The 26,452-nt window shown below is 43.9% G+C and overlaps 1 protein-coding gene across 5 annotated transcripts in view; it reads right to left on the bottom strand.

Moving 5' to 3' along the window:
- The window catches only part of NCKAP5L (NCK associated protein 5 like), a 58,134-nt gene that overhangs the window by 27,343 nt on the left and 4,339 nt on the right, over window positions 1-26,452 (bottom strand). Inside the window, exon 1 of one of the 5 annotated variants that reach the window (XM_087710462.1) lies at window positions 1,406-1,479. The exons of 2 other annotated variants lie outside the window; for them this stretch is intronic. The gene's annotated coding sequence lies outside the window, so the exon portion shown is untranslated. Of the gene's footprint in view, window positions 1-327; window positions 449-759; window positions 894-1,405; window positions 1,480-26,452 lie in introns of those variants that run through there. 2 more of the 5 variants (XM_087710460.1, XM_087710461.1) reach the window with 2 other exon arrangements.

Genomic DNA, 26,452 nt, shown 5'->3' on the forward strand with positions numbered 1-26,452 from the left:
AATCTAAATCCCCAGCAAGAAAAGAAATGCAACTGTAGTGGTCTCTCCCCCCCCTCCCCTCCTCTAAAGAACAAACGCTACCCTGCCGCAGAAGCGAAGAAATCTCAGATTTCGCCCTTCTGCAAAAGCCTCCCTCGGGATCCCGCTCCTCCGCTACAGATGCATCGCGTCCCAACAGCGGAACTTCACAGCCCCAGGTTCCCAAACCCAGTTTTGGGGCGACCCGCCGAGAGACCAACTGCTTCTTCTCCCCACCCCGAAGACCGTATTTCCCCGCCGCTCCTTCCCCCCGCCCCGCAAAGCTCTCTACAGCCCTTCCGAGCCTACCCAGCACCAAGTCCTCCTCTCCAGCAAATCCTACGCTCCTCAGTCCACACGTCCCTTGCCGGCTCCGGGAGAGCTTTTTGGAAACGCGCAGCTGCTGCTTCTCTTTCAAACTACACGGCTCCCAAGTCGGGGCAGCTCCCTCCCCTCGCAGCTCAGGGGCTCCCTTGAAGGGCTTCTGCTGCTGCTGCTGCAGCGGCGGCTCCCCCACCTAGCGCTCCGTTTTCAGACACCCGAGATTTTCCAAAGCGCTCGCCCTCTTCCCACCCGCCCGTCTCCTTTTAAGCCCCTCCAAGTAACCCCTTCCTCAGCCTCTCCGCCAGCGCTCTTCAACTTCGTCCCCACCACTGCCCGCTCCCCCAGCCCCTAAAAGCGGTGGGGCTGGGGACTGAGCCTTAGCTAACCTACGCCACGAAGGCCCCCCCTTCCCGGTACCTTCGGCGCATCCTCCCGCGACGCGGCCCGACTCGGGGCCTGCTATTGTTGGGTGGTGTGGAGGCGGAGGCAGAAGGAAACTCACGGCTCGGAGCTCCGCCTTATCCGTCTCCCCACCTCAGCGCGGCCCGTCTCAGCCCAGACCCTCCGCCCCCCACTCATCCTTTTCGCAGCCCATCTGGCTTGAAGGGGGATTTCCACTACCAAGGGAAGGAAAGGGGGGGGGGGAAATCTACCCAAGCAGCGTTACCGAGAGGGCTGCAAAGCGGGGTGGGGTGGATAAATGCAGCCGCTTTCAGAATTAAGGATGATTATGATCATAATAAATACATGTGTGTGGGGGGAAATGCAGGATTCCACAGAAATCAGATTGCCAAATAGAGCGGCAGTTAATCCAGATATTTCCACCCGCCCCACATACATACATACATATTTCTGTTCAGGTTTGTACCTTTACAGAACAAACTCCTATAAGGGGCTGCTGGTATGCTCAAAAGGGTAACTTGTTCCCCAATTCTAGCAAATAATTTGTAAGGTGAATTCCTGGGGGACCCTAACTATGCCCCAAGGTCATGTTTTCCATTCCTAGCCCTGTGGCCTGTTTGGCAGTGGCCTCAAACCTGGGGGTGGGGGGGATCCATTTTACCTCTATGCAGTCTGCTCTTTTGTCTCAAGGACACTCTGGAATCAGGGGCCCTTAAATGAGAAGAATGAAAAGCCCCAGTTCCTTTCTCCAGTTTCCCTCCATTGGAAATATTCTGTTCTTGCTCTGCAGCTGTGGATTTCAAAAGCCTCTACTGTGGAGGTAGAGATGATCCTGCTCAATTTTCTGCTTTTAGTTATTAGAGCTGCCCATCTTATGCAACATAACCTTGGGCGGCTTGCAAACAGCAGTAAAAGCATTAAGCATAATAAAAGCAGGAAAACCATTACAGCAAACTCTTGGCATCCACAACTATCCCCCCCAAAACCCTTTCAGCTTTACTTTACTCCAATGCTTGTGAGAAAAGTTAGCTCTTCGTGGCTTTGTAGTCTCAACTGTTTGCTAAGAGAGAGACGAGCAGGAATTTGGAGACAGACAGTTCTAAGAAAAGTCACACATGAATGAGAGATCTTTAATCCTCCTACAATTTGGCAGCTGTAACTCCCTTTTTCTAGAACAATTTGGTGACCATGATAGGAAGGTGTGAAAGAAATCTCCATGTAAAAAGCAGTAACACTTCTCTTAGCAATCATTTGGAAATGATTTGCTGGTCCCTATCTTTCCAGAGTGAAGAGGAACTAAAATTCCTCTTGATGCGGGTGAAGAAGGAGAGTGCAAAAGTTGGCTTGAAATCCGACATTAAGAAAAATAAGATCATGGCATCTGGCCCTCTCAATTCCTGGCAAATAGATGGGGAAGAAATGGAGGTAGTGACAGATTTTTCTTTCCTGGCCTCCAAGATCATCGCAGATCGGGACTGTAGACAAGAAATTAAAAAACGCTCCTGGGGAAGAAAGCGATGGCAAATTTAGACAGCATACTAAAAAGCAGAGACATCACCCTGCCAACAAAAGTGCATCCAGTCAAAGCTATGCTTTTCCCAGTTGCAATGTATGGCTTTGAAGGTTGGACCATAAGAACGGCTGAGGGCCAATGAATTGAGGCCTTTGAACTCTGGTGCTGGAGAAGACTCCTATGAGTCCCTTGGACTGCAAGGCAATCAAACCAGTCAGTCCTAGAGGAGATCAACCCTGACTGATGTTTAGAAGGCCAGATCCTGAAGATGAAACTCAAATACTTTGGCCATCTAATGAGAAGGAAGGACTCACTGGAGAAGAGCCCAATGCTGAGAAAGATTGAGGGCAAAAGAAGAAAGGGACGACAGAGAGTGAGGTGGCTGGATGGAGTCACTGAAACAGTAGGCGTGAGCTTAAATGGATTCCAGAGGATGGTAGAGGACAGGAAGGCCTGGAGGAATGTTGTCCATGGGGTCGCTATGGGTCAGACATGACTTCGCAACTAACAACAACAACTTCCCAAATCCATGTACATGCTTTAACTCCACGTTCAAAGCAACAGTTTCCTTTTGTTATTGACACTGCCCCCCTTGGCCAAAGTGTGGAAGCTGGCAACCATGTCTAATTCTGATCTTATTTATTAATCCAGATATAACAGAGTAATTAAAATAGAGCAGGGTAATGAAACAAGAACAAGAATAATCCGGGGTCTACAGTAGAAGACAATATTCTTGGGAACTAAGAAAAATAGCATCACCCGCTCTTAAAATGACTAAAACATAAACTTCTTAGTTATGTAACTGTAAAAATTGCAATAGCACACAAATCTTGCACCTGGTTCATCCATCTTAATGAGCCATATTAAAGCAATTATTGTATGTAGAAACACGATTTGTTAACCGTTACTGTAGTTTGTAGTTAACAAACTACAAACCATGGCTTCTCTTGAGTTATTCTGTCTAGAACAGGGGTCTGCAACCTGAGGTTCTGGAGCCGCATGCGGCTCTTTCATCCCTCTGCTGCAGCTCCCTGTCGTCAGTCGACTCCACAATTTATAGGACTTTCGGTTAGGACAGGTAGAGGAAAAAGGACGCCACGCTAGGAGGAGACTCTATGGTGGGTGAACTGGACTTCTGGTCGGTTCCAGAATTGAACGGAGAGCTTCCGGTTAGGACCTTTGTGGCTCTTTGAGTGTTTAAGGACACTATTTGGAAAGTTGTGATTGCAAAATTGTAGCTACAGCAGTTGTATCATGTGAACACAGCCAGAGTGCCCTGGTTTGCAAGTAACATTAAACAATAAACTATAGTTGAGTTCATAAATTATACAGAAACAAATCTAAGCAAACCACATTACAGCTTACTGTAATTTAGGCAATGCATTATTGTGCCTATTTATGAAAGAATATAAGGTGGCAGCAGTTAATTACAACTAATGAACTCAATTTAATCTATTTCTTATTGAAACTCTCTAAAGTATATACCAAGCACATTAGACTATATAAAGAAACCTCCTATAGCTTATACTTTTTAATAGGAAATTGAATAATTAACCATTTTCACCTTAGACCAGGAGGAGGCAAAATTTCTTTTGAAACTGTTTCTCTCATAAAAACTGTTCTTTTAAAATAATAATCACAGAAAACACCAAAACATCATTTTATTTTTAAACTAAAAGACTATTTTAACCCAATTAAATTGTTTTATATTTCATCAATAATTTTAAATATCTACAAATATTGGCAGCTGGAAAGAGAGACACATATACTAGACAACGTGTTGGACTGGAACCATGGGGCTCTAAATTCAAGTCCCTACTCAATGGGATAAGTGGGTCATTGGTCTCTTACTGCCAAGGATACAGGTAATCCTTGACTTACAACCAATCATTTACTAACTGTTCAAAGTTACAATGGCATTGAAAATGTGATTTGCATCCAATTCTTGCCCTTACAACCGACCAGTGGTGGTTTTCAAATTTTTTTAGAATCTCTTCTGTAGGTGTGGCCTGCTTTGTAAGATGGCTTGCCAGCCATGTGACTGAGTGGGAGTGGCTTGGCAGTCATGTAACTGGGTGGGTGTGGCCAACCTGTAAAATGTGGTGAAACTCACTTAACAACGCTCTTGCTTAGCAACCAAAATCTTAGCTCAGGAACTCTGGCATTGAAGTGTGCAAGTCTTAAAACTGTCAAGTTACAAGACCCTTGCACCCCTAACCCTTTAGAACAAACCCCAGGGGTGTTCAAACTTGACAGCTTTAAGACTTGTGGACTTCAACTCCCAGAATTCCTCAACTCGCTCTTCATCTTGATGATGTGCAGACGGGCGGGGGGAGGGACCTGGAACCGGTTCTAAACGGCATGGTAGATTTGTGGAACCTCTTCTATAGAAGATGTTAGAACTGGCAGGAACCCACCCCTGCAACCAACGCAGTATCGCCACAATCACATGATCAAAATTTGGTTGCTTTGTATTCAGCATTTACAATGGTTGCAGCATTCTGAGGTCATGTGATCACCATTTACAATGTTCCCAGCTGGCTTCCAGCAGGCAAAATTAATGGGAAAAGCTAGAATTGTTTAAAAATGGCATGATTCACCTAACAATAGCAGCGATTTACACTCTATATGGGGCTGCCCTTGAAGAGAATTGGGAAGCTCCAGTTGGTGCAAAATGCGGTGGCCCGCATGGTTTTGTGCAGATCTCGGTGTAGATATGCAGATCATATCTCTTGCGGGAGCTGCATTGGTTGCCAATTTGCTTCCAAGTGCAATTCAAGGTGCTGGTTGTCACCTTTAAAGTCTTGAAGCTTGAGACCAGGTTATCTGAGGGACCGTCTCACATCTACCTGATCCACCGGAGTGGGGAGGAAAAGAATGTTGCGGGTCCCATCCCCTAGGGAGATACAGCTGGTGGGACCCAGAAGAAGGACCTTCTCTGTGGTGGCTCCCTCTCTCTCGAACATCATTCCCTCAAAGATTAGAATGGCTCCCACTCTAATACTCTTCCGGAAGGCGTTGAAGACTTGATTCTGCCAGTGGGCCTGGGGAATGCAAAGTGGGATGGAGTCTATTGGATGGCTTGTGTGATGTGTTGTCGCCGGGTCAGGGATGGGGGGTTATTTTATTATATTATTTTATTAATTTATTATATGATTCTCTCTTGTATTAGCTTTATTGCTTTTTATATGTGGTTTTTATATTCTTGTAAGCCGCCTTGAGTCGCCATGTGCGAATAGGCGGCAATATAAATTTCATCAATCAATCAATCAATCAGGAGTGTTAAACTCACCCCCACCCCCATTTTTGCAGAGGGGGTAAAGTGACAATATGTCATGTGACGACAACATGACAACGAGTTTGACATCCCTGGCTTAAAGCATCAAAAAGGTTGTAAAATTGGGTGCAACTCACTTAACAGCTGCCTTGCTTAACAATGGAAATTCTGGTCATAAAGCAAGGACTACCTGTACCAGATAAAATGGTTGCTGTGTCATCAAACCTGTGCAGGCTGTCATCTTAAACAATCAATAGAAATGTAGGAGAGCAATGCAATCAATTATGGTATCTATCTTGCAGATACTGTGAAATAATGAAATAGCATTACTTCTTTAATTTGAAAATTCCACTTTAGGAAAATTCCAATCAAGCTTTCTATTTAGAGCAATTGAGCTGAGAGTCAACTATTTTACCTAAATTGTAATTCAGACATTTCCCTCGTGCTGATGGGAATTCTTGGCTTCTTTGCAGCTTTATATATAGAAGTATTCTAAATCAAGCTATCATCTTCAGCCCTAAAATTAATTATTATTTTTATGTTGGTGAAAAAGCTATTTAATGTAAAAAAAATTGAAGCAGAATATGGTTGATCTGGAGAATTTACTACAGGAGATGATCATAATAATTTATTAGGCTAATACTTTGCTGAAAATAACATGCAAACCTTCAAGCAAATATAATTAGCCTTTCAGGGAAAAATTAAAAACAATAAATACCATTTATTAAAACAGCTTAGTCTTAACTAATTTCCTTTGAGATGACATGCATTTATTTAAAAGATATATATGGCCGCCTGTCTTGTAAAACTCAACTCTGGGTTTTACAATAATAAATAATAATAAAACCAAAAAGAGGAAAGGAGAAGGGAAAGGAAGAGAAAACCAGGAGCTTGACCCATCATCTCCAATCCATCAATCATTCTATACAATGCTTCAGTCTTATACTACTCTAGTCCCTGGAGAGGGGGGAACAATTGTGCACCAATTGTACCACTCCTGGACTTTTGAGGCCTTGCTCACACTCATTCATGCTTTGGTTACTTCCTCTTGGAAATGCAGTGTGCCCTACATAGGGCTGCCATTTTTTAGAGCATCAGGAAATTACAAGTGGTGCAGAATACTGCAATTCACACAATACTGGGCACCCCTTGGTTTACTCATGATACACACCTGCTATGGAAGCTGCACTGGTTCCCAGTTTCTTTCTGGGCATAATTTAAGGTGCCGGTTACCACCTTTATAGCCCTACATGGCAGAAAGTCAGGTAATGTTTAGGAGTGCCTCTCCTGAAGGTTTCTGCTTGCTCCTCTAGGCCAGACAGGATAGGCATACCCTGAGACCCATCCCTTAAGTGTTGCTATTTAATGAGGCTAGGAAGTGTGCCTTTTCTATTAGTAGTACTGCCCTGTGAAACACCCTTCTCCCTGGGATCAAGCAGACTCCTATGCTTTTAGCCTTCTGAAAAGCTGTAAAGGGCTGGATCTCTGCAAAGCTCCCCAAATCTTCGAGCAAGAAGCCACAAATTCAGGAAGAGCTCCAAATTGCATGCCAGCTCTGGCGGGTTTTCATGCAAATATTTAAAGAGGAACAGTGAGACACCCAACCCCTGAGATGTTCCACACTGTGAGGAGCTAAAACTAGGTCCACACTAATGCTGACTGGAACTAGCTATGGAGAAAGGAGAAACATCACTCCAAAACAGTATCTCCCCACTCTCAATCCCTGAAACTGGTCTATGATTGATGGTATTGAAAGCCACTGAGAGATCCAGGAGGATCAAGACAGTCATACCACCTCTTTCCTGATCCCTCCAGAGGACATCCAAAAAACAATGCTGTTGCCTTACAGTATCCCCACTTGAACTCAGAATGCAAATAATCCATTCCATCTACAGCCCTCTGCAGCTGAGACAAGAAATATGGAAGGTAACTCATCGGTAAGGATGCCCGAGGTTCTCTAACTATTAACAACATTAACAAAAGTTTAAGCAACTCCAGAACATTACAGACACCATAATATTTTTAGCTGGGGATGACACAGAATTTGGGAACAGCTCATGTCTGCACATGTTACATTTCTAGACATTTTGTTCTGTAAACATTCACACCTAGCCTGTTTGATGCAGTGCACAGAGAGATGAAACGGGGAAATTCAGGAGCTTTTTCAGTCTTAAAAAGGGGATCTTTGGGGTATGCTTAACAGATGCATAGTCATAGTGTACTAGTTTAGGACTACCATTCCCGCCCCAAAAAAAACATTGAATACCTTGTTAGAAAAACACCATTGTATGCTGTCTTATTGTACTTAGCATTCTCCAAAACAGAGAGGAATAGATTAAACTGAATATGTCCTCTTTGCAGCCTGTTTAATGCAGTTTCTAAAGATCCCCTCAAGATTCTTTTACTTAGGTTAGAATGGATGTTAGAAAAGTTAAGCATTGTTTTAAGACATTAATTTGAATAGGATGGATGCCTTTAAACTTTACCAGATCTCATCCTTTAGCTTTTAGGTTGCTTTCACCAATAACATGACCATCCAATAGATCTGTTACAGGTAAGATTATTAGAAGCCATCTAGATCTAGACTTGGAAGAAACAAAATTCCCAGCTTGTTGGTGGAATAGAATACAGGCTGTCTAATAATAATGTTTTGTTTACCTGTTGCAACATTAACATTGACCTCTTATGGGAAAGCAACACTGCTTGCTAACCATACTGCCATCGTTTGAGTCTGAGTACATGAGCAACAATGACACTTTTAAGCCTTGGCTTCCACATGCACACTTTTTCCAACAGTGTCTTCCTACACCAACTATTCTGGCACACTGCTCTTTTTCTTGGAGATACACTAGAACCTTTTCTTCAGCTGTTTCTTTAATCTAAAAACAAACAAACTCTGCAGCAGATGTGATGCTCCACCTGCTGCATCTTCTGGCCTGAAGGACATGGCAGCCTTTCCTCTTCTCTAAAATCTTGGCAGAAAGATGAAGATGGCAATTTTCAAGCTCTACTTTCAGGGAGTGCTTTTCTCATCAATTTGCTGACCACAGAACCAGGACAAATGAGAAGGAGCAGGCGAGGAATGTTCTTAAAAAATTCATACTGAGATACGGAGGGGTGGGGCTCCTTATGATCTCATACAGCAGGAATTGAATAGCAAGGGACAAACGTTGAAAGGTCTGCTTTAAAAGGTTTCTTCAGTGAGAAATCGCAAGAGGAGCAAAGAAAAATTGCTGAATTTGGAGAATTCATAGTTTCAAACCTGCAGTTCTCAGAACATCCCCATATGTTAGAGTACACCGCAGGGAAAACTTAGGGGCATACAGATTGAAAGTAGGCAGAGATGTGCCAGTAAGTGTTGCTGCTAGGATACACATAATATTATTGCCCCCTTAGATTGGTCAGCAAGCCATGAAGAACTCTTGGAAGATTTACACTGATTTTCTGCTGTCCCAAGCACATTCATTTTTAACACATCACGCTGAGCTAGACATGCTGATTCAAAATTAGGCTGGGATTTTGGTTAAGGTGGAAGCTAGGGCTGGTTTTGTTTTCGTTCTTCAAGCCACGTTCTTAGGAGGCTTACTTTGGGCATTAGGTCAGATAAACTCTCAAAAGATAACCCTGGAGGTTAACATGGAACATCCATTTCACCCCATGTTTCCAGTCCTCATTGCAATGTGAGGTACGGAGATGGGATAGGTTTAGACTTAGAGTAACTTTATTGTCACTTTGAATGTGCACTAATCAGCATAAATTAAAATGAAATTACGTTGCATACAGGTCTCAAAGGGTCTCCACCTGTAATATGACAAAATAAATAAATAACTACGAAATTATGCAGATGCTCACATAATATGAGTACATACACGTTTCATTTTCAGCCCTCTGGACATAGGCACAGGAGCATTCAGAAAACGAAATATATCCTCTTTGCAGCCTGCAGCTATTCCAGAAATGGATTAAACAAGATTTCCAGAAAAACGTGAACCCCAATGTCCTTCCCAATTCTCGGCTGAATCACCATCGCCATCCATAAATAATACAAATTTTCCAATTCTACTTTAGATTGCTTGTGCTATTTTGGAGAAGTCATTTGCCTCATTCGACTTAGAAGGTCTGCTAGTTCCCTTTATGCCTCCTAATTCAAACCAAGACACTGTACAACAGAGAGGGACAGGAGAAAATGGCAGCCCCAACAGGAAAGGTAAAAACTCCCTTTTATTAGTTTTCCTGGAAACAATATTGAAGCAGTTCGCCACTGCCATCTTCAAACAGGTTTTATCACCTGCCCAGAATGACATATGGCCTTGGTATTCCCTAGAGAGTCCCCACAAAAAACAGAAAAATCTGTTATCAGTGTAGCTTTGCTTCTATGGTGAGTTGGAGCTCTGCTGATGTTTTGTGCTTCAGCCCAGGGAGCAGGAGTGATATCAAGAGAATGTGAGAGGCAAAAGCGCAAAGTTTATGAACAGGGTTTTTTCCCCCGCCCTGGGCTCTGTAACATAATAAGGATCAAGATGGCATTTGTCTCAATCAAACTTATTTTCAGACGATGAAAAAACACAAAGCGCAACCGTCTCTCTCCACAAAGAGAAGACAAATTGTTCCCCCATCTCTTGAATTTCAGTTGTGGAAAGCTGCCTACAACTGAAGGCCAAGATATGTACAATATCCTAATCAAGGAACGACCACAGAGACAAACAATCAAATAGAAAATACGCTAATCAAGGAGCTAGCAAGGGAAAAAACCCACCACCCCACCACCAACACAGGCAGGGCTAGCTACTGTACGTAAACGAAGAGCAAATTCCACATTCACCATATCTGATGATGTTACCTAGTTAGGTAATTCAATGTCTGCAAGCAAACAGCCAAGCTCAAAGAGCACCAATGATGCCAAAGCTGCTCTCCCTTTTGCTTATAGATTTTTAAAAAAATATCCACGTGGACTGACAAGGTGAAACCCAGAGGATTTAAAGAAATACCAGGCAGATTGGGCGGTGGGAAGGAGCAATGGAATTAGATCCAGACGGATTTGTTGCTTTAAGAATGATTCATACTATTATTCCACACTTCTCAAGCCCCTAAGAAAAACATCTATTAATACCGTAGAAAGTATATGGATAGATAAAGTGGAGATAAAACAACCAAATAAGGCCAAATATATATTGAGAAAGGAGCTTTGACCAGCCTCATTTTCTGTCGTCACCCTAATTTGAATTATATCCAAAGTACCATCCACCTAGGCCAGGGATCTGGAACCTGCGGCTCTAGAGCCGCATGTGGCTCTTCATCCCTCTGCTGCGGCTCCCTGTTGCTCAAAATGTGCGTCACAACTGCCAACCGCCAGCACACAATTTATTGAGATTTTCAACCCATCTTTTTTTTCTCCAGAGTTGAAAATGTTTTTGTTGCATGCAAAAATAAAAATTTGTTTTCTCTGTAGCAGTTCATTGATTTCATAAATGCAACACACTATCATTTTTTTTATACATAGCATAAAAGGTAAAAAAAAAAAATATTATATGCAGTGCTATCTTCCTTTTAGATGTCAAAAGGGTTTTGTGGCTCCCGATGTTTTGGATGGGTCCAAATGGCTCTTTGAGTGTTTAAGGTTGCCGGCCCCTGACCTAGGCCTTATGTGGGATACAGCCCATGGGTTTGGATGCCACAAGCCTGGCAACTGAAAAAAACAAGCATGTTCTGCAAGTGAAGCATAATATACACGCACATCTTTAAATGACTAATCCAGATAATTTGAACCAGAATCAGTGCAGAAATAGGCCCAGGGGAGAAAAGAGCGAGAGAAAGAATAAAGAATGAACGTTGCGTGGCTGGAAGTGCTGCGGCTGAGCTGAAGCCTGAACAAAGAGCCAGGCAGCATCCTTTTCAACTAATCCTTTCATTTAAGCAGAAGTCATCAAGAATTTGCTCTCTTCCGTAAGATTTTGGGTTGTTTAAGAAACAGACACCCTACTATTTGAAAATGAACTCCCAATACACATAGACACACACACACACACACCCCGCAGACATTCAAACAAAGCATAAAGGGGGTCAGAGGCTAAATCCTACCCATACAAGGGGCTACACAGAATTAAATATCCTGCTCTCCAAGTCCTGACATGGAATTATATGTGTCTGCACACAGAACCCAGCCTTATGCATACAGATTGGAACAGATATATGCCTCCCCCCCCCAGCTCCTTTCACTGATAACAAATGCACCCAAGGAAGATGCGGCTATGGGAATTAGACAGCGGTCCCCAGTCTTTTCGGCTCTGCAGACTGGCAGTGGCGGCAGCAATTGTGGGGGTGGGGAGGGGATAGTTTCGCACACACGCCCACTGCTTACATAAATGGAGTGCTCATGCGCCGTCACCTGCCACTTGCATGGGCCGGTTCCAAATGGGCCACAGCCCGATATTGGGCCACGGACTGTGGGTTGGGGATCCCTGCTTTGTGGTCTTGTACCATCTAAGGCAGTGTTTCTCAACCTTGGCAACTTGAAGATGTCCGAACTTCAACTCCGCTGGCTGGGGAATTCTGGGAGTTGAAGTCGGGACATCTTCAAGTTGCCATGGTTGAGAAACACTGATCTAAGGCATATGATCGGATTCTTTGAATAAAATGCCCAGTAAGCCACTTTTGAGGCTTTAAAGACTGGAATTGAATTCATGCCATCCTTTGCTTAATCATAGCTTGGTGAGTGGCTTGGTTCACACATGCTACTGTGTTTCCCCGACAATAAGACAGACTTATTTTCTTTTGACCCCCAAAATAAGCGCTTGGCCTTATTTTTGGAGAGGTCTTATTATTTTTGAGGTGCAGGTAGCAACGGGCATGGTTGGCTGCTGCTGTGTTGCAGTATTTTCAGGGAGGGCTTATTTTCACATATGCACTCAAAAGCCCGGTTGGACTTATTGTCCGGGGAGGTCTTATTTTCCGGGAAACAGGCACTTTATAACATTGGAAATGGAGCAGCCTAAAAGCCAAAAATCAACAAATAAGACCCTAAACTGTATCTTGGTTCAGCCATTTCCCATATCATTAACTATTTCTCCATTGTGAGACTTTAAAAAAAAACCTTTCAAGAAGCTTTCAAGACAAGTAAAACTGGCGGTACCGCTGTGTGACTTTTAGCTCTTACGCAGAGGCCTGCCTTGTCATTGCAACTACAGTGTGCAAATTCATATGCTGCTGTCAAACACATGATACATATAAGATAAATGAACGGTTAGTCTGTTTCTCAGATGCTGAAAAACCCAGTCCTTTGGCTGGGAGAGTGAATGCACCAGCCTTGGATAGCACTCAGCAAAATCCCCTGAGGACACAAAGAATCCTCTCATGTCATTTCACATCCTGACATGTTCTGGTGTGAATCATAAATATGTTTTTCATAAATCCTCAATTCCACTTCCATCATGTATTTGTACATCTTTTTGCTCAAGGCTTGCTTGTGCCGCAGTTTGCTGTGAAAAGCCATTACTCAGAACCATTCCATCAAGGTAAGAAATGCCGTGCTGATTCAGACCGTCAGCCATCTTCTCACTCAGCAGCTTTTTTCCTTTCCTGAAGACAGTTTTTTTTTTCTCAGTTTACCCCAGCAGTGGTTGTTAGTCAGTTGCTTTCATTTTGCTCAGCCTTCTCCAGGCGGCTAGATTTGATGCTGCCTTACTACTGCTGCCCATCAGAATGTCCCAAGGTGATGAATTCCGCAGTACTCTCTCTTTCGTCCTACACGGTGCTACATTCCAAGAAGTGGGATGTGCCAGTGCATGTTATTCAAGAGCCAAAGGCAACTTTTTCTGAATAGTAACAAATGATTTTATTTAATATTTAAGCAGCAAAAAGTAGCAAAAAGAGGATCACATACGGTACTGTTTCCTACTAAACAGGAAGGCCAAGCTGGCCACCTAAAGAGCTCATGTCCCAAATTTGGCCAAATAGATAATGGAATAATTCACAAATTTAGCAACACACACACACGGGGGGGGGACAGGGGGGGGGGTTCCGGCAGGCACTACTGCTGGTTCGCTTGTGGGTGCCCTTTGCACACTCATGCACAGTGCAATAAAAATTGCTCTGCACATGTGCAGAAGCAAAAAGCAAAATGTGGCGCCTATGTCGCCGCCCGGAGAACCGGTTTGAGGGTGTGGCAGGCCTGGGTCGCTGCCGGTTCCAGCAACCCAGACAGCCAAACTACTATTGATTCAGCCGAATCGGCCAAACCAGTAGAAACCCACCACTGGGAGGGACGGAGAGAGAGAGGAGGAGGGAAGGAAGGAAAGGGAGAGAGAGAAGAATTTCAACCAGACTGCCCAATGTACAATTTTGGAAAATATAGCAGGAAATTAAAAACCAAACCCAATAAAAGAGAACAGCTTCATTTATTTCAAAGTACTGGGTCCCACCTATATAAAATTAAGATGGATCCCATCCCTCTCAAAGCACTTGGAATGGGACCGTCAGCCCCAAGTTCTAATAATAAAATTGTGTCAAGATGTGAAGTAAAACAAAAGCATATGTGCTTGTCCTCTGAAGACCCAGCCACAACAATTACTACAGCGGAGCAAAAATAGCAGCAGAGCCTCAGGTTGGCATACATCTGTTTATTTATAGCCACAACTGGTCACAATGCCGTGTCTCCACACTGAGCAGAAAGGGGGAAATTGCAGACAAGGAATGAGTATGTGTCTCCCATACACAAGGCCCTTCATCATTTTATTCTCTCATGATTATCCACCTACCACTCTGGGTAAAAGCAGGGGATAAGAAACTTGATGTGTGGTTTTTTTATATAACGTTTTCACACAGTCAAAGGCTCTTATGAGCAATATCCCACCAGATCCCTGTTATCTCTATATTAAAGGGGAATTTGGGAAGCAGCCAAGAACAGGGTCTTGACAAAGGCTATATAGCCAGTGCACCGCAGGAGCCAAACAAATCTTCTCTCTGCACGGTCCTTAACCCTCCTCCATTTCATCACTAATGTTAAAGGATAAGCAATCTGTACCACATTTGATGATCAGCTTTACGATTTATTTAATCGCTGGTTTTATCCTGCCTTTCCTCCAAAAAGCTCAAGTTAACCCACATCTGCCTTGTTCTCCCCCACCATCCCTTCCTCTAGATAGAAGACAAGATTAATCATTTATCTGAACCACACTGGAGAATCAGTTGAATCCTGGGCGCTCTGGATCAACCAGGAATTGAACTCGGCTATCCCTTTTTGTAAGGCTTTGAAGACCCAGGCCCTCCCAGGCACTGGGCCAACAAGTAACTTAGGTGGTGAGCCTGTTGTAGTGGCTTATGTGATTGCCTACAGAGATGATTAGTTATAGTTACAGCGGCTGCCTCTAGTATACAGGTAGTCCTTCTTAAAAGGTAAAAGTTCCCCTCGCACATATGTGCTAGTCGTTCCTGACTCTAGGGGGCGGTGCTCATCTCCGTTTCAAAGCCGAAGAGCCAGCGCTGCCCAAAGAAGTCTCCGTGGTCATGTGGCCGGTATGACTAGATGCCGAAGGCATACGGAATGCTGTTACCTTCCTACTAAAGGTGGTTCCTATTTTTCTACTTGCATTTTTACGTGCTTTCGAACTGCTAGGTTGGAGACGCTGGGACAAGTAACGGGAGCTCATTCTGTTACGCAGCGCTAGGGATTCAAACCGCTGAACTTTCTGATTGACAAGCTCAGCATCTTTAGCCACTGAGACACCATGTCCCTAGTTCTTGACCTACAACAGTTCATTTAGTGACCATTCAATCAAAAAGCACTGAAAAAAGTGAGTTTTGATCAAAATTTGGATGCTTGGCAATTGATTCATATTCATAGTCTGATTCATATCCATATTCATATTCAGTTGCAATGTCCTGGGGTCATGCAAACAGCTTTTGTGACCTTCTGACAAGCAAAGTCAATGGGGAAGCCAGATTCACTGAACAACTCTGTTACTAACTTAACAGCTCCAGTGGTTTCACTTAACAAACAGTGGCAAGAAAGATAGTAATATGGGCCAAAATTCTCTTGACAAATGTCTCACATAGCAATATAAATTCTGGGCTGAATTGTAGTCTGAAGTCAAAGACTACCTGTATTTTACTTCTTATTGTTTGTGTTATATTCTTGATGTTTTGGTTGGTTGTTAGCCACCAATAATTGCATAGTAAGTGGATAGATGGGTAAGATGAATGAAATGATGTACTGTAGATAGATAGATAGATAGATAGATAGATAGATAGATAGATAGATAGATAGATGGATGGATGGATGGATGGATGGATGGATGGATGGATGGATGGATGATAGATGATAGATAGATAGATAGATAGATAGATAGATAGATAGATAGATAGATAGATAGATAGATAGATAGATAGATAGACACAGACAGACAGACAACCATGTCACAAGAAGCATGACATTTCCTAGTTACAGCCTCAGGAAGAAAAGCTGAAGATGGAGAAACCATTGGTAAAACTCATGGTAGCGGAATTTTAAGCACAGGAGGCAATTCTCAGTTAAAGTTCCACATTCACCAAACAAGTTCAGTCCTGATTCAAAGGGTGATGGGAGAGCCAGTTTGATGTAATGGTTAAGGCATCAGGCTAGAAACCTGCATACCATGATTTCTAGTCCTGTCTTAACACAAATCCAGCTGGGTGACCTAGGAAAGAGGCAATGGCCAATCATTTCTGAAAAAAAACTTTGCCAAGAAAATTGCAGAGGTTTGTCCAGGCAGTCTCCGAGTCTCTGATTGAATGGAAGAAAGAAAAATAAGAGACAATGGAGAAGAATTAGGGAGGAAAAACATGTCAAAACCTAAAGCAACTATGAATTCCTAATCATGATACCTAATGGCATATGCAGGAGGTACCAGATGGAGATAGAATGAAAACACAGAACCCGACAAGGGACGATCCCTGTGCATAAGGGATCACATACTTATTCATGAAAGAGGGCAATGTTGACTTTCATCAAGGCATACCAGTTCCAATGCCTGGTTTTTTTGTTCATCATTTAAACTCGGGGGGGGGGGGGGGGGAGAGTATTCACTCATGCCTAGAAAAAATGAGTGAAAAGCAAGAAGCCTGCTTAGGAACTCACCTGCATTGAATCAGGGCAGCATTGCCTAGGGAGGCAGGGCAGGAGATGGGCAATCCTTACCCCCGTTGCCATTAAGCAGGATAGTTGAGCTGATGGGGGCCAAAGTTCAAAATCTGGAATTGCCTATAGCAGGGGTCAGCAAAGTGTGGCTCTGGAGCCGCATGTGGCTCTTTCCTCCCTCTGTTGCGGCTCCATCACTAGTCGGCACAATTTTGAGAGGAGCTTCTGGTAGGGGGGAGGGGAGAAGCACAGTGCGCCAGAAGAAGACTCTATGGGAAGGGGAGGGTTTTCCAGTTGTCTCCACAATTGATAGGGCTTTCGGTTATGACAGGTAGAGGAAAAAGTATGCCGCGCTAGGAGGAGACTCTATGGTGGGGGAACTGAACTTCCGGTCAGCTCCAGAATTGAACAGGGAGCTTCCGGTTAGGACCTTTGTGGCTCCCACTGTTTTCTTTTCTGTGGGAAATGGGTCCAAATGGCTCTTTGAGTGTTTACGTTTGCTGACCCCTGGCCTATAGCAACATTCTCCAGACATCATTCTTTCCCAGGCTTACCTGAAGATACCAGGAGTTGAACTGAACTGGCATTGGGCAGGAGGGGTGGCAGCGCACAAACATTGCATTATGGGTGTGGGCGCGCACATGCACTGTTGCCCTTTCAGCATGCGACAACAAAAAGGTTAGCCTTCACTGACCTAGATGATGCTGGACTACAACCCCAACATCCTTAGAGACCAACAAATCTAAAAGGCCCAGGCTGGAGAAAACTGCTTTACAGTAACAAATTGCTGGGCGGCTTTATTCACCATTATTCCATATTAATATCATAACAGCACAACTGGAGTGAGGATAGGATTACCAGCTCCACACATGCCAATCCATCCGTTCAGCTGGATCCGTGGCCTGGATAATAGCATCATCAGTCCACTGCATTTGCATACTGTATGTTTTAAGTATCTTGTGTGAATGCTGAGTTTAGATTCCCATCCAGTTAGACAGCATATATCTTAAAGATGTCTCCCCAAGCTGCTTCCTTCAGTTCCAGAGTTTTCATTCTGTTTGGCTGGGAAAGGTTCCAAGATCATTAACACTCAGCACAAGGGAAGGTTGTTTTTTCAGATTCACACCCTGATGAAGCCAAGGAGATCAGAAGTCCTTTCCTTTCCTTTTTCCTTTTCCAAACTGGGTCACTACAGATAGTCCTCGACTTACAACAGTTCCTTTAGTGACCATTCTAATTTACAAAAAATGACTTATGACCGTTTTTCACACTTATGTCCATTGCAGCACCCCCCCATGGTCATGTGATCAAAATTCAGACACCTGGCAACTGACTCATATTTATGACGGTTACAGGGTCCCGGGATCATGTGATCACCTTTTGCAACCGTCTGACAAAATCAATGGGAAGGCCAGATTCACTTAACAACTATGGTAAGAAAGGTCATAAAATGGGACAAAACTCACTTAACAAACGTCTCACTTAGCTACAGAAATTTTGGACTCAGGTGAGTCGAGGACTACCTGTATTTATTTTTTATTAATACATAAAGAAGATTGCTCCAACAAGTAACTCAAGCTCAATGCCGTCCCATCTTCCCCCTTCCCAAATTCCATCACCTACCATGTTTCCCTGAAAATAAGCCCTCCCCTAAAATATTTAAACACATGCTCAGCCGTTCCCCGCCATTTCCTGGGGGGAGGTGGGGAGCATGCTCCACGTGCCCCACATGCACCTGCCATCCACGCGGAACGGCCTTGTGGAGGCCGCTCGCGCAAACGTTAGCTACCATGCCCCTTCTCTTACTGGCGGCCATAAAGAGAGCAGCAGGCCAAGGATGCCAGGGCTGGCAAGACTGTGGCAGAATCAGAACTTCCGTCCCTCTCTGGATCAGCTGATCCAAAGGCTGTGGGCTGAAGTTAAGGAGCCTCCTGCACCTCAAAAATAATAAGCTCCCCGAAAATAAGGCCAAGGGCTTATTTTTTGGGGGGGAGTCAAAAGAAAGTAAGACCATGTCTTATTTTCGGGAAAACATGGTATAGACAAAGGAACATCTAACTTCTTACACTGAACTAAATTAATTTGGTTATCTAGTTGCAGTTTCCACTAGAGTTGTGGCACTCTCAGCCTCTGCAATCTCCAAACAAACTAAGTCACCCAACTGGTTTTATGCCAAGGTGGCACTAGAACGAGACTCCTCTCAGTTTCTACCCTTAGAAACCGAGGTGCCTTAACCAATACAGCAAACTGGCTTTCTTATGTAGTGCAAACCTCCTAACAATAAAGGTTTACCCCATCTGACCTCTGGTTAGGGAGGTAGTCATGCTGCTGAATTAGCAAGAAGGGCTGGCTGGAATCACAGCATCACCATCCTTAGGAATTAAGTGCTGACTACTTCTATCTTCTCCCACTATCTACACTGAAATGGATTGGAGCCTATTGTTCAAGCAGCATCCCAGCTTGCCTCCCCCACTAGTTTCAGTTGAATTAACCCAAAAAGTTTTGCTCTCTTGTTTCCTGGTTGTTCAAAGATCCACCTCCCCCCTCATCCCATTCTCCCTCTCCCCACCCAAACAGTAATGGCAGGAAATGGCACCACATCAACCAAAGAATGGGGGAAGTGAGATGCTGTCTGTAAGGAAAAGGAAAGCCAGCAATTGTGAAGAGAACAAGGGCATGAAAGTGCCCCTCTGTCACCCCACAACCAACAGTTTCAGTGGGGATCAGGATAAGGGAGCTGGGAAGGAAGGAGGGGGGGGGCAGAAGGTCCAATAACTTAATCAAAGGGGAAAGAGAATGTCTTTCTCCACTTTTTCACTGGCTGCGATGCACAAGACAACCAATTTGTAAGCTGAGTCCAAAGAGAGGCTGTTTGTGGAACAGCTTAAAAAACTAAGTAAACAGCACACGACTCCACTGGTGGGCCTGCAAAATTGATCTGACCAGACAGGATGGAGTCTCTAAACTGTAGCTGAAAGGAACAACCAGGCGCCCAGCTTCATCTCCATTCAAAGCCACGCATCCAATCCACGTGCTACAAGGAGTGAACTAATTCAGTAAGACCTTTAGTAAACTCACAATAACAGTTGCATTGTTTGCAATGGCAGCAGGGAAGATGCAAAAACACATCCTGAGCAATAGTGCTGTTAACATAAGAGGGGATGTATCAAACTGGTGTGGATTGAGGTGATTTTATTTTAATTTTGGCTAAAACCCATGGCTGCAAATAAATGTTTAAATGCAATGCACAATAAGTAGGCACAGAGGAAGTTGCCCAGAGCGTTTGTGTACATCTCGACCTCCTTCTAGTTAGCTGATCCCAGCATCTGATGGTTCTGCAAAATGAGATGGAGTTGGGTGACCTCTTGGTGAAGAAATATAGCAGAATATTGGGTGTCAAAATCAAATGTTCACTAGGGAAGATGGAAAGTTGGAGGGGGGCGAAAGAAAGGGTATGGAGGGTCGAAGAGGTACATAGGGTTTTTATTTTGGGGGGTATTGTTGACAAGAGGAATGGCTGTGTTTATTGTTTAATGTTATATGGCCCCAGTTATGCACAGTATATATGTGACTGTACGAAAATGAAAATGGAAAATAAAAACACATTTACACACACACACACACACACAAAATCAAATGCTCACTGTATCTCTGCACAAATCCCCTCCTACAATTCATTGGCTTCCAATCTTACTGGGTCAGGCAACCTGAAAATTAGGAGGCTACCTTTTCAGCAAAGCAGTTTGGACCTGGAAAATGACAAAAGGGTAGGTTATATTTGTTAAAGAGTTTCCAAATACACTTGTATGGGAAGTAATAGAGAACTTGAATAAATAAAATGAATAAAGCCTAAGTATGGCTTAGATAGGGACGCGGTGGCTGAGTGGCTAAAACCCTGAGTTTGTCGATCACAAAGGTTGGCAGTTCAGCAGTTCGAGCCCTAGCATCACGTGACGGAGGGAGCTCCCGTTGCTTGTCCCAGCTTCTGCCAACCTAGCAATTCGAAAGCATGTAAAAATGCAAGTAGAAAAATAGGGACCACTTTGGTGGGAAGGTAACAGCTTTCCGTGCACCTTCGGCATTTAGTCATACCAGCCACATGACCATCGAGAAGTCTTCGGACAGCGCTGGCTCTTTGACTTTGAAACAGAGATGAGCATCGCCCCCTAGATTTGGGAACGACTACATATGTGTGCGAGAGGAACCTTTACCTTTACCTATGGCTCTGATACAGGTAGTCCTCAACTTGTAACCGGTCACTTACCAACTGTTTAAAGTTACAACAGACCTGAAAAAGGGACTTACGACCAGGATTTCAAGTTCCGAAATCCAACGTACTCCACTGTTACGTGACCAGATTATTTGTGCTTGGCAGCTGGTCTGCATTTACGGTCATTTGCAGTCATGGGGCCACTATTTACGTTTCCCCCCAGAAATTGGCATTCTGGAATTCACGCTGTTCTAGCAAAAAAAATAAAAACCTCCCCCTGGCAGCAATGGGTTCATTTAACAAAAGTAGTGTTCCCTTAACCACTGCAGCATTTATTTCATGACTGCCACAAAAAAAGTCATAAAAATTGGGTACAGTCCCATGACCTGCTTTACGATGGTCTTGATGGTCATAAATCAAGGACTATCTGTAATAACAAAAGGAGAAGCTGTGTTGTGGCCCACCAGCGGCCAGAAGAGCTGGCAGCAGATTTGGACAGTGGGGAGCTTGGGGAGGAACATGGGACAGTCCTGGAGTCTGGGGAAGGCTCTGATGAGGGCTCTGTGTCAGAGGCAGAGGGGTGGAGGGCAGAGGTGTATGCCAGTTATCAGCTGCCTTCAGGGTCAGACATCAGTGAGGCAGACAGACAGCTGGAGCCTGTTCCCAGTGTGCACATGTGCAGAGTTGCCAGACAAAGGGAGCAGCTAAAGAACAGGGAGTAAGGCCACAGGTGCACGATGACTGGCCCCTCCCAGAGGAAATAAAAGAGGAGGGAAAGGGGAGCGGAGTTTGCAGGAGGCAAGTGGTTCGCTTAATTGGTTCGTGACTCTCTGAGACTCCTTGCCAAGTTTTGCAGATATTGGCCTGTCAACTCTCCAAGCCAATAAGGTCTGTGACTGTAAATCTTCCGTCGAAGACTTTGCTGGATGTGAATGACCAGAATTCACAGTCAATTAATAAAAGGATTTTTTTTGTTTTTGACAAGGAGTTTGCTTCATGCTCTTAGGAAGCCTAGGTCAGAACAAGCTCTTTTTTAAGAGTCCAGATTGCTGGAGAGGGTGGCCGGGTGGAATGAGAGGAAAGACTCTTCTGAAAGCCTCTCTTTGTCCCTGGATTAGATCTACTATCTAAATTGCAACAAAAAAGAAGCAACACCATCATAGCATACCAAGCTTTTTTTTTTCTTCCCGAAGAAACTCATCCTTCAAGCCTTTCTGGGGAAGAGACAGCTTACTCTGGTGCTTGTCACTGAGCGGCTGTGTGAGAGGCTCAGTTAGAAAGAAAATGAATTCCCAAGATCCCTCTGCAATTGCTCTTGTGGAGAAACAAAGGACGACGCCTGGGATTATGGCTGTCCTCACTTACTTAATATGGGCTGCTAGGGGAATTGCAGTTCAAGCCATCCAGAGAATGTAAGGTTGGGAGGAGGGCTCCTGAAGTCACAAGACCCAGGACACCCAACTCCTGGAGGAAACCCTGGTCTTCTGGGCCCACTGCATGCCAGGCACGGATGGAGGAAAAAAACCCTCTCTCCACCCTGGCAGATGCCACTTGAGAAAACGAGGTCACAGACTAAGGCACTGAATTGGCAGCTGGCCAGACAGCAGCCTTGTGGGAGAGAAAAAACAAAAGACCCTCCTGGAATACCCTTCCTTCTCTGTGTTCAGTAGAGAAACCAGGGGTCTCGAGAGCCCTACGGGCACCATCACCACGAGCGACACTCCTCCTGAAATGCAGAACCTGGTTTTAAAATAAACTCCTCAAAATAAGCCTCAGATAGTGGGGATGTACTGTAAGAGTCATCTCTCAGAGGAGATGTGCAGCGAAATAAATAAATAAATAAACAAACAAATAAATAAATGTGTTCGGTCCCACCTTTACAGATGTTCACGGTTTCTCGCTCCTACTGTTTATTTCCACAGCAAATGCAAAAAAGGAATAGTTTTGAGAAGTGCGGGTTTTCCCAGACTGAGACCACCTCAGCTGTAAGAACACGTTCCTTTGTGAATCTTAGCAATGATTATTCCGTAAGAGTTCTCATCCCCTCGCTATAACTAATTCAAATTACTTGATTGGCCCCTTCACGTCGCCTCTACCCACCTGTTCCTGTTAAAAATCTTTCGTTCAACCCCACTCACTTCAACTCCCTCTAGGAAAATCACTGTTTCTGAATCAGGTATAATTGGAGGCAGTCCTGCCTAAAATGGAAACCCAGAATCAAATGTGGTCAAGTGGGATCCAGCAGTTCCAAGCAGAGAAATGGATTAAAACCATTTCGCTCATCAAGATGAGCTTTCAGAGCCAAACTTTCAAGGAGGGAAAGAGCACATTAGCTACCATAGCTTTTACTTTTACAGGCCGATCAGAAAGGTTGGCAGTTCGGTGGTTCGAATCCCTAGTGTCGCGTAATGGAATGAGCTCATGTTACTTGTCCCAACTTCTGCCAACCTAGCAGTTTGAAAGCATGTAAAAAAATGCACGTAGAAAAATAGGAACCACCTTTGGTGGGAAGGTAACAGCGTTCCGTGCGCCTTCGGCATTTAGTCATGCCGTCCACATGACCACAGAGACATCTTTGGACAAGGCTGGCTCTTCAGCTTAGAAACAGAGATGAGCACCACCCCATAGAGTCGGGAACAACTAGCACATATGTGCAAGGGGAACCATACACTGATTGTCTGTATGTATCCACTATGCATACACAACTATTTTGGAGTAGTGACCAGCCTCCAAAACCTGAGAGCAGCCCTAGTAGATTTCATACAAATTTATAGGTAGTCCTCGACTTGCAACCGAGTCCAAAATTTCTGTTGCTAAGTGGGACAGTTGTTAAGTGAGTTTTGCCCCATTGCATGACTTTTCTTGCCCCAATTGTTAAGTGATTCGCTGCCGAGTGAACAGGGTGAATCTGGCATCCTCATTGAGTTTGCTTGTCAGAAAGTCGCAAAAGATGATCACATGACTCTGGGGCACTGCAGTCACCATAAATATAAACCAGTTGCCAAGCATTTGAATTTTGATCACGTGACCACAGGGAATGCTTCAATGTTCATGTGATGAACGGTCACAAGTGCTGCTGTATGTTCGATTGGTCAGTAAGGAAGTAGTTATAAGTCATGGACCACCTGCACTTACCCAGAGCTTATTTCAAACAAGGATTTTAAAAGAGACAATATGAGAAGAGACAATCCCCCTTTGTCTCCAGCAATTCTGATTCCCCTCCAGCAACCCAGCTAAAAACTGAGCTCAGCTTTTGACTCCTGATGAAGCAGGTGAGGCAAGGCAAGGCTGAAAGGGTCCATGCCCCAAAAGGCCAGTTGTCATTCACATGGATCCTAGATGTTTGGTTTGAAAAGAATCATGACTGATACCTTTGCATAGATGACAGCAACCATTCACATTCTCAGCCTGGAAGCCTACTATTTACGCATCTTCTTAAATGAAAACTTAGGCAACAAATAAAGTGAGGGAAATGTTGTGACACTAATTACCTATTTCTCTGGCTCAGCTGATAAAGGAGGAGGACCTTGTGGCTTAGTGGTTAACACATCTGCCTAATATGTAATACAGCCCAGGTTCGAATCCCAGTAAGGGTATGGCTAGCTGATGAGAGCTAAATAGCTTGAAATAGATCTATACTAGTCTCCCTTTATTTATTTATCAGCACAAATAAACACACACACACACACACACACACACACACATATATATGTTGTATTTTTGTATACTGTTGTACAAAAGGCAACAGTAAAAATATTGGGTTTCTGGGTGATGGACTCTTGTGACGAGCCGATTGACAGATATGGAAGCAGTTAGCTTCCTCCCATAATTGGGGCATACCAGGGGTTGTGACACTAAATACATACATACATACATACATACATACATACATACATACATACACACACACACACACACACACACACACACATGGATGTATAGATTTGCAACCAGATTACAAAAACAAGTTCTGTCACCTATGTATTTCAGCCCTTCAAAGTTAAAAAGGTATGTGAAAATGACCTTGGCAGATGGAGAAAAGACACAGCCAGGGGAACAATAGGAGAAACATCAGAATGTGGATTGGACAAACAGCTCAGATGGGACCCTCCCTAGTTTCTTCAGTTGTAATGTAGGGAAGAGATATATTTTCAGACTGGCAGGATAATGTATCCTTAGAGTAAAGTAGAATTAGTCCATCTGGTCAGGCTTCCTGCCTGGACTACCTCTAGGCAGGCTGACATCAATCTTGCAAACCCGAACATACATTTCTCTCCCATCAACTTTACAGCTGAAGAAACTAGGGAGGATGTTTTTGAGACCTTTTTGCCATGCCCATGTTTCTTTGGAGGGATAGGCTTTTGTGCCCTAGCTGTGGCTCTTCCCCATCTCCCCAGGTCATTACACATCTCTCCACCTCTCCAGGTCATTACACATATCATTACAATTCACAACTTACCGTATTTTTCAGAGTATAAGATGCACCTCCCCCCCCCAAAGAGCGTGGAAATGTTGGTGCCTCTTATACACTGAATACAGCCAGTTTTGGCCTCCCAAGCCCCGCCCCCGCATCCCATTTTTATGAAAAATGGGCCTTTTTTGCAAAAATGGAGGCATTATTGCCTTCCCCTGGCCCCCAGAAGCACTCTGCAGGCTTCTGCAGGGCCTGGGGAAGACAAAAATGCCCCCTTTTTGCAAAAAAGGGGCATTTTTGCTTTCCCCCCAGCCTTGCTGAAGATTGCAGAGTGCTCCTGAGGGCTGGAGAGGACAAAAACCTTTTTTTCTTACTTACCTCTTCGAAATCTTGGTGTGCCTTATACATCGGTGCATCTTATAGTCCGAAAAATACGGTATTCACAACTCATGGGCTGAGAAGCAAAAACAAAGTCCAATTGAAATGGCTAATTAGTGAGCTGGAATAAAATTTCCAATGGATAACCCTGGCTGCAAAAGCAAACTGGGGAGCACTTTTCAAATTGGCAGATCACAGCACACATTTTCCATAACATTGTGAGATTTCTGATCTATCAGATTCATAAAAGAAATATGAGATATACAGAGAAATGCAAACAATCTGTAATACTTTTGTGTCAAGCACAGATGGACATAAACTGTTTTACAAACATAAAATCTCATATCATAGCCCTTTCCAAAAACTTATCATGAAGGATTGGAGGAACACATGGATATGCTTTACATACTGTATTTCCACTCTACTCCCCCCCAGACTCCCTATCCTGATTAACTGCACAAAGAAAAAAACTTCTCTCGCTACAGATAGTCAAGTTACAACCACAATTGAGCCCAAAATGTATTTTGCTAAGTAAAACATTTATTAAGTGAGTTTGCCTGACTTTTCTTGCCACAGTTGTTAAGTGAATCATTGCATTTGTTAAGTTCGTAACATGGTTGTTAAATGAATCTGGCTTCCCCATTGACTTAGAACAGAGGTCGGCAAACTTAAACACTCAAAGAGCCATTTGGACCCGTTTCCCACAGAAAAGAAAACACCGGGAGCCACAAAGATCCTAACCGGAAGCCCCCTGTTCAATTCTGGAGCTGACCGGAAGTTCAGTTCCTCCACCATAGAGTCTGCTC

Source organism: Thamnophis sirtalis, unplaced genomic scaffold, assembly GCF_051295495.1.
Source record: "Thamnophis sirtalis isolate CommonGarterSnake01/CBP01778 unplaced genomic scaffold, rThaSir2_p1.2 scaffold_3, whole genome shotgun sequence".
In the NCBI taxonomy this organism is placed as follows: domain Eukaryota; kingdom Metazoa; phylum Chordata; class Lepidosauria; order Squamata; family Natricidae; genus Thamnophis; species Thamnophis sirtalis.